At 35.6% G+C, this 11,386-nt stretch overlaps 1 protein-coding gene across 2 annotated transcripts in view; it reads right to left on the minus strand.

The window, feature by feature from the left end:
• Positions 1–9,231, minus strand: part of LOC134742282 (kinesin-like protein CG14535) — a 326,650-nt gene extending 317,419 nt beyond the window's left edge. For both annotated transcript variants that reach the window (XM_063675350.1, XM_063675336.1), the window contains exon 1: positions 9,172–9,231. The gene's annotated coding sequence lies outside the window, so the exon portion shown is untranslated. The remainder of the gene's footprint in view (positions 1–9,171) is intronic.
• Positions 9,232–11,386: the final 2,155 nt, after the last annotated feature.

The following is an 11,386-nucleotide window of genomic DNA, read 5'->3' on the forward strand; positions in this document are numbered from 1 at the left end:
AAATTAAGTCGAAGGCAAAACTATCAATCCAGACAAATGGCTCAAAAATATGTGAACACGACTTTATTGTCTAAGGTGTAAGAGTGTACACATATTTTTGAAACTTTGGGAATGTATATATATTTATGCCCTTGACTGTACATCAAGTCATCAAAATAACATATTTTTCATAATCATTAGAAATAACAATTAGATATTTTAAAATGAAGAACATAAACATTGCCCCGTGGTTACGCATGTAACTCCAGTTTTATAACTTTCATTACAGAAGCAGTGAATTTCCCTTTCAAGAGTTACTGCCAACCTACAAACAGCGAATTTCCAAGAAGTTCGTTAGCGACCTTTATTACCGTTTCCATCGTCTATGTCACGTTTAGTTTCATCTACACTTCACTACTCCATGCTTTATACCTAATATTACAAATGCGAAAGTAACTTGTCCATCTGTTTACCTCTTCACGCTTTAGATGACATTGCTAAACCGATTTAGATGACATTTCGTATGAAGATATTATGACTTCCGGGGAAGGTCGTAGAATAATTTTTATCCCAGATACCATCCCAAAGGACGTGAAAAGGAGGATAGAGGTAGAATTTATTATGGAAGAAGTATAGGTATGGATATATTATTTCTACGCAGACGATGTCGCGGGCAGAAGCTAGTATTTTTTATATATTTATAAATATCAATGTCTGAAAACCCATAAAAGAAGTAAGTTTTTGTCAATCATTTCATTTTTGATACAATATTTTATCGTTGACTGTACTTTTCTATCAACAGTCAACTACATAATACTTGATAATACTCATTGTGACAATTCTAACAAAGCTTAAATATAATAACGGTTAGGTACTCTTTATAGGAATTTCGTTATTTTGGTTAAAAAGTAACCCGTTCAATGGATCCAGTTGCTTTATTAAAGCCACTTATAATAATATTTTTTAAGTTATAAATGTGACGGTCCTTGCAATGTTAATCTTGCAAACAAATTGGGGATCCAAACTGGCAATTCAAGTGCTTAATAATTGATTAATTACTGTGTCTGCCGTTGGCGTGACAAATGTCATTGTATATTGGCTCATCCAGACAACTGACACATGCGTACGTAGTAAATAACGCGGAGTAGTAATTCTTGGATGTGTGGTACTTATAGATTTCTTCCAGAAATTTTGGGCAACTCTTAAATGTTTATATCCTATATTCCTCAAACGCCTTAAAAACATTACAGCAAAACTCCAAACAAAAATAATCTCCGGCAAACGCACGGTTTACGTAATCGAATACACTCCGTTAACTCTGAAACTTGTTATTCTTATAACTTCTTCTTTGGAACTTACAGTTGCCGGGCCCAAGCAAAATACATAACAGTTATTTCGCTCTTTGTTCTTAGAAAACTGTTAAAAGACTTCTCGCAGCGAACATGAAATATTTTTAAATATTGTTCTTGTATCAGGTATAATATTAACTTGTACTTATTCGGTTAGACTTTAGTTCTAATTTTGGATGCATGCTTTTTAAATGATTTTATTTTGATTTAGGGATTTATTTTTGTGTTTTTTTGGGTTGAATATGTTTCTTTATATGAAGAGTACACGGAAATAACATTTCTAGTCACTTTTTTCCGAAAATGAGATTTTAATTTCAAAATGTTAATGAACTTTTAGTTATATCTTTTGCTACCACTGTATAATATATGTAACACAACTTTTTTTTTTTGTTAACCCTTAAATGCATGATTTTTTGTATAACTTTTTAATAAATTGAAATAGATGTGTCATGCTGTATAAAAGTAATAAATGTGATTTTGGATAGCTGCATATTGAGCCACGGACCATCAAATATACGATGCATATATACATCATTATGCATTTAAGGGTTAAAAAAGACCTGGTCACGGAATTACCATACATTTTGACATGGTTCCAAATTTAAAACCGCGATTACTCAAAATGTTACTAAAGTGACTAGACATGTTCTGTCCGTGTACCCTTCATATGTGACTTCCAACACTATTGCCATCGAGTGTTTTTTACAAGCTTCAAACTGGGGTAAGACCATCTGTCAGATTATGCGCTTTTGGTATTAAGAAAAGGTAATAGGGTAGATATTTGCTGAGAGGGTCGAATGGATTTACCCGAGTTTGAAGTTAAGCGACACATAATTACGTATGTTAGTTAGTGTGGGTCAAATCTTGGAAGTTGGAAGCTAAATTTGACCTACTTCCTGAAATTTTACATACATATGTAAATCGGATGACAATGCAATATTGTGATGACATGGAGCTGATCTGATGATGGAGACAGGAGGTGGCCATGGGAGCTCTGTGATAAATCAACGCAAACGAATTGTGTAAGTAAGTTGGGTGACAATGTGATATTATTGTACCGTCGAGCTGATCTAATGATGGAGACCGGAAGTGGTAATAGAAACTCCGTGATAAAACAACGCAACATCATTCTATTTGGATTTGTTAACAGCAGTAAGTAAATAAAATTTCAGTGCTTTTCATATTTCATATCTTGTATCGTTACCATTATTAGCGTTAGTACTATGAGGACGCTACCTGAAAATTGATAAGGCATAATTTGGTTCCTGCATTTTGTATTAGACTCGCCCGGCCTCTAACGAGTAGATTGAGACGACCACAGTATACGCAATTTGTTCCGTTAGCAGATTGGAGACTAAAAAGGATGTATTGCCTATTAAGGTGTAGGTAATTCCCTGGGAATTTATTTTTGTGTCTTTTTACGCTACTTTGTACACGGATTACTGTGAATGAGAAATCGTGCCAATTTATGAAGCGCGTGAAATGTACAGTGTATTTAGTCTGAACAAGACGCTTTTCGACCCTGGGCTAGTGGCGCTGGAAATAGTTTAAATATGGATATAACGTAAATAAATAACGTATATAAATATATCTATGCATTATAGATAACAACATTCTCACAATACATTTTTAACATTGCCAAACACGTACACACATACAGACACACATTTAATACAAGCAAGCTCACCCGTACCTTTCGGAAGCAAAGAACGCTTGCTCCCCGCCAGTTATCGACTGACTAAGTCCTCCAAGGCCATGCAGGTACTGGGCCCCAAAGTTTTTAACAAATTGCCAAATAAAACGATACTACGATAGAATCATCCAACTTATTCAAGCGGGAATTAAAAAAATGGCTCTTTTCCCACGCTTTTTATAGCCTGAATGAATTCTACAATATATTATTATGATTTAATTGACATTCAACAAAACAAAGAATTTAATGTATCAAATTTAATTGATATTATATAATGCCCAGTGTTGTAAAATTTACTGAAATACTCGTATGTAATTATTGATAGTACCCGAAACTGTAATCATAATAATGTAATCTGTAACTGTATACTGTAATAATAACTGTAATAATCAATCTAATGTAAATCAAATTGTGACGTGTAATATGTAATATATTATAAATATATGAGTATGTCAAATGAGTTTTTTTTTTATAAGGTAATGTGGGGAAAATTTCTATTAAATTTATTGCTGGGAAGACCGTCATAGGGCAAGAACTCACGTCACTCGAGCCGCCTGATGGGAAGCGATCATCGTCGCCCATGGACATAAAAAACATCACAGGAACCACTTAAGCGTTACCGACCCTTGAAAACCATAAATACCCGCTTCTTGAAGAATCCCATGTCGTAGCGCAAAGGAAATACCTAAGGAGGCAACTCATTCCACATTCTGCACGTTCTGGGAAGAAAAGAGCGAGATGCCCGCTTATTCTTGGTGTGCCATGTATCTAAGAAGTCGGGATGAGCTTTGCTCCTTTGGCGGGAGGTGCGGTGATAAGAACAAGACGATGGCTCCAATTCAAAAAGTTCTTCGGGGCATCGCCATTGTAAGACGGGTAGAACATGCAGAGAGCCAACGTCTCTCCGAAGGCTAAGACTGCTTAGAGGTTCTAAGCCGTCTTAGCCGTGAACATTACATATAAATTTGATCTACTCGTATGACTTGAACGAAACTATGTTGTAATTAAGGATACCAGAAACCGGGACGCGTTAATACTTAATTGGCTGATCAAATTACGAAACGAATAGGACACCAGATAATCGTATCAGTATAGCGGTGTTCGGAGAGAGGTGAGCAAAATTAGTTACTCGTAAATGCACTGTATTTGGTCACATATATATCTAGCTAAAAATATAACCTAAGTCTGCGAAGAGGTAACATACCAACTACATACATAGTATATTCAGTAAAAAAATTTCAGCGACATCCATGGTAGAAATATTAAACTGTTAAGCAATTGTCAACATTAAAATTACTTAATGATTGTACAAATTTCTTTTTTTCGGGAGTTATCATTATCATGATGTTGCATATATATAACTTCAAAATTAAAAGGTAGTACGCAAGCTTATTTCACATGTCAATAAAATATTATATGTTTAATACATTACATACTTTCCCAATAACATAACTAATATTAAACCCAACGAGTTTTTCGGGTGAAATTTCATCCGGAAGAGTACAGTCGGTTTTATTCCTTTAGCACAGCTTCAGGTTGGTCTGTGCTAATCCGGGTGTAAAAATTCACGAGTATATTTACATTTCCGCCAACTCGTATTACCGGCCAAACACTTCTTCGTGACTTTATACCGGGTGTGGCCTGTAACAGAAGCAAAAAATTAAACTAACCAACATTTGTTTAACAACTTTTAAGAATAACTTTTGTTTTGATTTTTAGTACAGTTTAAAGTTTATTCTAAGACGCAATGTATGGCGTTATATTACCTATTACATGATATAAAGTAAATATTTATATGTTATTATATAATGAATAGAATCAGGCGTTACTTTGCAGAAAGTATTACTTTGCTAATCCGCGAAAAGATAACGTGCTAGTCAATTAGTGCTAACCCGTTATACTTACTTGCGTATTTTTTACATGCAATTAATGGTACACCGGGTGTTTTCTGTAACAGGACCATTAAATTAAGCCGTAGGATGTACTCCTCAAACTGACCAACATTTGTTCAGCAACTTTAAAAAAATAACTTGTGTTTTGATTTTCATTACATTTTAAAGTTTATTCTAAGACGCAATGTATTGCAAAATTTGTTATATTTAAAGGGTGACAAGCAACGTCAAACACGTAGATGGCAGCGTACATTGAAAATAATATTGAATTAGTATGAAAAAGGTATAATCAATAATTTCATAATTTAAAAAAGTTGCTGAACAAATGTTGGTCAGTTTCAGGCGTACAGCCTCCAGTTTAATTTATTGCTCCTGTTACAGGAAACACCGTGTATAACACCCGGTATAAAGCAATGAAAACAGGTACCTACACTTTTCATAGGATTTCTGTACAAATTGTACCCATTTTTGTCTCAGCGGTATAAAGATATATATGCCTAGTACGAGTAGATAAAAACAACCGAGGTATTTATTTATATTTTTGGAAGATTGTTTATTTAATATTTATCGAGCCGCTCATATGTCAGTACGGTCACGCTCTTATTATCTGAACAATAACGGTATGCAGTTTTGGATACCTTGCCCTCTTAGATTATCTTCGGCTGACTCAGAGCTCAATTTAAAACGATTTTGCAGGTGATTCTTTACAAATATCATTTTCTGACTTGTTATAGCCTCACTTTTTCTTTGGGGCGTCAAGAAACGCACTTTTATATTCACATTCACAAGTATATCTGGAGGCCTAGCCAAGGTGACAATCGTACATCGACAAACACCGATCAAAAAGAAAAAAATTACGATGACAGATGCAACGAAATGTCACGTGATCATAAACATTGTAGGTACAGTCAAGTGTAAACATAACTTACTTAAAAATAAGTCCCATAGTTAACAAGTCGCTGACATAAGAGCTATGGGACATATTTTTGAGTATGATGATTGCACCCATATTTTTACACTTGACTGTACATTATTTCAGTTTCAATTAGCGTTTTCTATCCACGATCGTCAAGTGATAGGCTCTCTGAAGTAAAAAACAATACTTACACTCCTTTTTTGGGCAGTCGTGTAATAAAGACTAACCCGTCAATTCGAACAACTTGATAATTAACTTAACTAGATACGAGAACAATACGAGATCTAACAGATATGTTATAGTTTAGTTCTCAACTAGTTATCTTTTGCAGTTCGATTCGAGAAACCAAATTGTCATTTCACGCTACAATTATTGTGACGTTTTGGGATATCCATTAGATATCCATTGGATGTCTAAGTAATACCTTAAACAAATCTTAAAGAGATCGTTCAAGAGGAAATTTGGAATCGCGGAAATGTCAAATTTGACATGACTTTCTTAAATATATATATCGTTATTTTTCTGTTTCATACCTAGTGGATATCTAGTTGATATCTAGATCATTGTTCGAAGTGGCCTGTATAGCCGACATAGCGCTATCAAAATTATCCCCCACCTCATATAAAACTAATTCCCATATGTGCACACAATGCAAAAGCTCTTTTTTGAACAGTCAGCAGCACAGCCGTACCCCAGCTTGTATAGCATTAAGGTCCATAATAAGTGTTTATATTGTCGCTAATTGTAAGAGGGATGCACATGACGGCGAGGGTAGCGTTATTGCGGACCTCGTTGGTTAAAACAAGTGGCTGTTTGATTTGGGGGTCTGGTGGACTTGTATTTTCAAAGGATCGGCCCATGTCAATAATGAGTACAACGCGAAGCTAATCGATGCATGGTTTGCAAATACTTTGGCAGTAATTAAAATACACCGGAAATGTTGAGGTAGGTTAAGTCTTGCGGAGGTTTTATTTTTCAACTACCTACATATTTAGACATTTTTATTTTCATACCCACCCATAACATGTCATTTTTAACTATTTAATACCTGCGTAGAGTCTGAGCGGAAAAACGACTCTTCTATTTCCGCACAAACTAACTACTAAGCACGGTGTTGATTACTCAACCAGTTTGCTAATAAGTAATAAGTAAAAATATATATATGGATAAATTATGAGCTGGCTACAAAATAAAAATTTGTGATTCAATTGACAACAAAATGAATAGGTAGTAAGGTGCTTAAGTATGTTGGTATTGCGTAATTCTTGTGCTAGATGTGAAAGCAAATATTTGGCTTGCATATTTTTGTTAGGAAACAACCTGAACAATTTTGTTTAACCCATGTTAGTGGTACGTACGAGTATGTAATGTTGCGAGACTACAAAGGGTAGGAATGTATATTGTATGTGGGTAGCTGGATCACTGGCATAACGAGAACTTTTTAAATAGTCTATCGGGAAATTGTATTATTTGTAGGTATTCGATACAAAACCAAGGGTTATTAATATAAACCATTGTGCAGGCATTTATTTGAAAATTCTTGAAATTAGACTTTATATCGTATAAACAATGACTGCATCATCGTAACGACACGACCATATACATGTATACTTACGTCCCACAGCACGTGGCAACAGGCAGCCACGTTAGCACAATGCGGATTGGGGACTTCACGCACACCAATTAATGTTTGTTATAAATATTGATTTTGTTATTTGAAAACACTCAAAAGCGAATCTTACCAACAATAAAACCTAGATGAATCGATTTTTTGCCCTCGTTAGCCTCTGGTTTAAAAATTAAATCAAATCATTACTTTACATTTTAATACCCACCGCGGGCTACCGCGATCTCAGGCAAACTAATTATTTGCATCACGTGCAAAAGGAGGCCAAGCAGTGCGTCTACAGAATATGCACGCTAAACAGGCCAAAATGGCGCTCTCAAGCATTAACCAAACTAAAGGCCTGGGTTTTTGCAAATAGAACCCTTAGCATGCCCACTGATGACACGCACACCGAATGTCATTTTACCAAACTGTACACAGTAGAAATCCCTCCTAGAGACAAATGGACCAACGACCAAATGTACTTCGAAGAGGGAAGCCATATTTGGTACACGGATGGTTCCAAGAAAGGCAATGATGTAGGATGTGGGATCTATGGTGAGAGACCTAAGCTCAGAGCTAGCGTCAGCATGGGCACACAGGCATCAATCTTCCAGGCAGAAGTCTTCGCCATCAACAAATGTGCGGAGCTTAACCTGGATAGAAACCTAAGACACCATCATATCTACATCAACTCAGACAGCCAAGCTGCTCTGCTGGCACTAGATTCCCTCGAGTCAAACTCAAAACTAGTCCAGAACTGTAAAACAAACCTAAATGCACTGGCTGACTCCAACAAAGTCATACTTAGATGGGTACCAGGGCACTCCGACATTAACGGAAACGAAGAAGCGGACCAACTTGCTAGAAAGGGCGCAGACACACCCCTGGTCGGCCCAGAACCGTTCTGTGGAATCACAAAACGGGATGCATACTCTCTGCTCAGCAACATAGAAAAAACGAGAGCAATCGATCGGTGGAAGTTCGTCAAAGGACAAGAACACTCGAAAGCTCTAATCAAAGGGTTCAACGGCAAAACTGCTAAGGAGCTTCTAAGGCTCAAAAGATATAAAACCTGCGCAGTGACTAGAATATTGACTGGACACTGTAAGTTGAACAAACACATGTTCCGAATTGGGAAGAAACAGGATGCGACATGCAGGTTCTGCCAGGAATCAGAGGAGACTGCAATGCACATTCTCTGTTCCTGTGGACCACTAATGTCAAAAAGAAGTATCCACTTAGGGCGGCACATACTGCAACCCTATGAGGTACAGAACATTACGGCCCAAAGAATCTGGAATTTTCTGGACTCAACGGGCATTAGTAACGAACTTTAAAGGGCCGTCACAATAGATCACTGCTTGGTCGACGTGACACTCACAGGCCCACAAAACCCCAACAATAATAATAATAATAATTATTATTTTACAAATATTGCCTAGTTTGTTCAAATTGTCGTTTTCATATTGTACATTTCATCGAAATCGCTTAAGCCATTTTTGAGATATTACAAAAAAAATAATGCAAATATATCGAAAAAATATAATGGATTATTTGCCGCTACTGTATGTATGTATATTCTTACAAGATTTTAAGTATGTTGCTACTTCTCGTAATAATGTAAAATATTACAGCTTGGTCTTCGCTTGAGTTGTTTATTAAATGTTTATTTTTAAATTAGGAAATGGCAGGCTAGCTATAGTACGTATGTTAATATAATAATGATAACCTACCTTAACCAAATCAAATCAGCAAAACAAATTCACCACAAAATAAAATAGTGCCAACTTAACCACTCCACAAAAACGGTTCTAAAAACATCCTTGACTTAAAACACACACACCAATAAATCCAAACTTATAATTTATAATTCAGAAGTTCATAAGTTCGTAATAAAGTTCGTTCGTGAGTGAATGATGCGGGACGAGTGTACTCTGCGGACCGCGCGCGGACTCTGCGGGCGGGAAACCGGGGATGAACGAACGAAAGGGTGAATGACTATTGTTTCATTCAAATATTTATTTTATTCCTTTTAAAGACAGTGCACAAATTGGACCATGACGTCCATGACAACTCCGGGCTAACTACGCTATACAATTTGCCATTCGCTTTGCTGTATATTCAAAATGCCCATATGGAAACCAAGTTCTATTTGACAAAAAACCTTTAAAGTTATCTGTATTATTTTAGTTATAATTAGTTGAAACGTAATAAATATAAGAGCCTCAGTAGAGAGTACAATTTTGAAACATTTGGCGTTGTAACTTTTTTTGCAGAAATCGCGAAGCGTCTGGTTGACGTATGTACCTTATTATTATTAAAATAAAGAACTACGTGGTGTGTATACTACAAAATGGTTGTAAAACGATAAATAAAATGATTAGGTATGAATGTCTTTCAAAAGTGTGGATTATATATTATATATGTTATGGACGAACCCTTATTTACTTCTCTTTTTCTAAGAAAAGTCGCGTTATATTATCTGGTATCTACACGACGAGGTATTGATGATACATAACAAAATTGTTAGACGTTCCTAACTAAATACCTAATTATAATATAACTATTATAAGATGTGTTTAAGTTTTTCTTCTCCTGACTGGTCACAAATCGATATTAAAATATAAGCTGCAAAATAGCTTACCTAATTAACTTTTCTGTTCCGAGTAGTGAAGTGCTTTGGAAATAAGCTTCTGAGTACCGACCCGTACTAATAAACATTTGTTTGTTTTACCAATCTACGTACTATAAACAAAACATTTGCATTTTGAAGCGAATACCCATGCACTGCAGCGAATGTTACATTTGAAAGGACGGACAAGCCATTATTGAACGAAAAAGTGCGTTCAGTGTAGTATGTCTGTAGTTACATTAGCATAGACTGATGCTGTGGAAGGGTAGATGTTGTTTTTTTTTAATAGCCTTTGGCTACGATTTTGTTTAGCCGTTAGAATCTCCCTTCCACTCCGTTCCCACACTAATTTATCCTACATTTTGATTCAGCGGATAATTTTCGAAATAAAAAGTATATAGTCTACATTCTAATCCAGGATTAGGTTAATCCAGGGTATAATATTAATTAGGCTTATAATCTCGGTTATAAGCTAAGCTATCCGTATATATGCCAAATTTCAGATAATATTTTGTGTGATTGAGGAACAAACATAAAATCCAAACATACGAAATTTCAAATATTAATATTAATATGTGTTAGTAGGATGTAGGATGAAGCTAAATATACTAATAAATAAACTGGCCAAGAGCATGTTGGGTCGGATATGGCGAAACTAGTTGACTACGGAACCCTAAAAAGCATACTCCTTTCTGTGCGTTGCTAAGCTAAACGTTGAAATAAAATGATGAGTTACGTACGGTACAGTCGCCATCAGCTTTTTCAGAGCGTCCAAGGTGCTCACAAACATCTGAACACGCCTCTATTGTCAAGGCGTTAGAGTACGTGTTTAGATATTTTTGAGCACCTCGGCCGCTGCGATATATCTGATGGCGACTGTACATAAACTGCAAGTCATAAAGTAAATAAAAGCGCCACCTGTGTCAATTACATCGAACTTGTAAGCCCCTGGTACTGGTTAGATAGTAGTCACCCCACCATTGTGTTTTGGGAAACGCTACTAGATGGCGCGATTTATCAATTCTATACTTGTAGATATATATAAATAGTCGTAGATAGGTACCTTCTTAAGGTACCTACATAATGTAATATTTATAGGTAGGATACTAATAACGTGAAGGTGTTCCACTATCTGATATTAAACCAGTATTGAAAAAGTCAATTCAATTCATATAATACAGGATGGGCCAATGAAAAATGCATTTTTAAAAATATTATAAAATAATCAATTTTTATGTTTTTAAATAAAAATTATAATTAGAATTTGGGATAAAGAAATATATTTTACGTTTTAAAAATTAAATCATCAAGATGTC

The sequence above is a fragment of the Cydia strobilella genome, chromosome 1, assembly GCF_947568885.1.
Source record: "Cydia strobilella chromosome 1, ilCydStro3.1, whole genome shotgun sequence".
Lineage (NCBI taxonomy): Eukaryota > Metazoa > Arthropoda > Insecta > Lepidoptera > Tortricidae > Cydia > Cydia strobilella.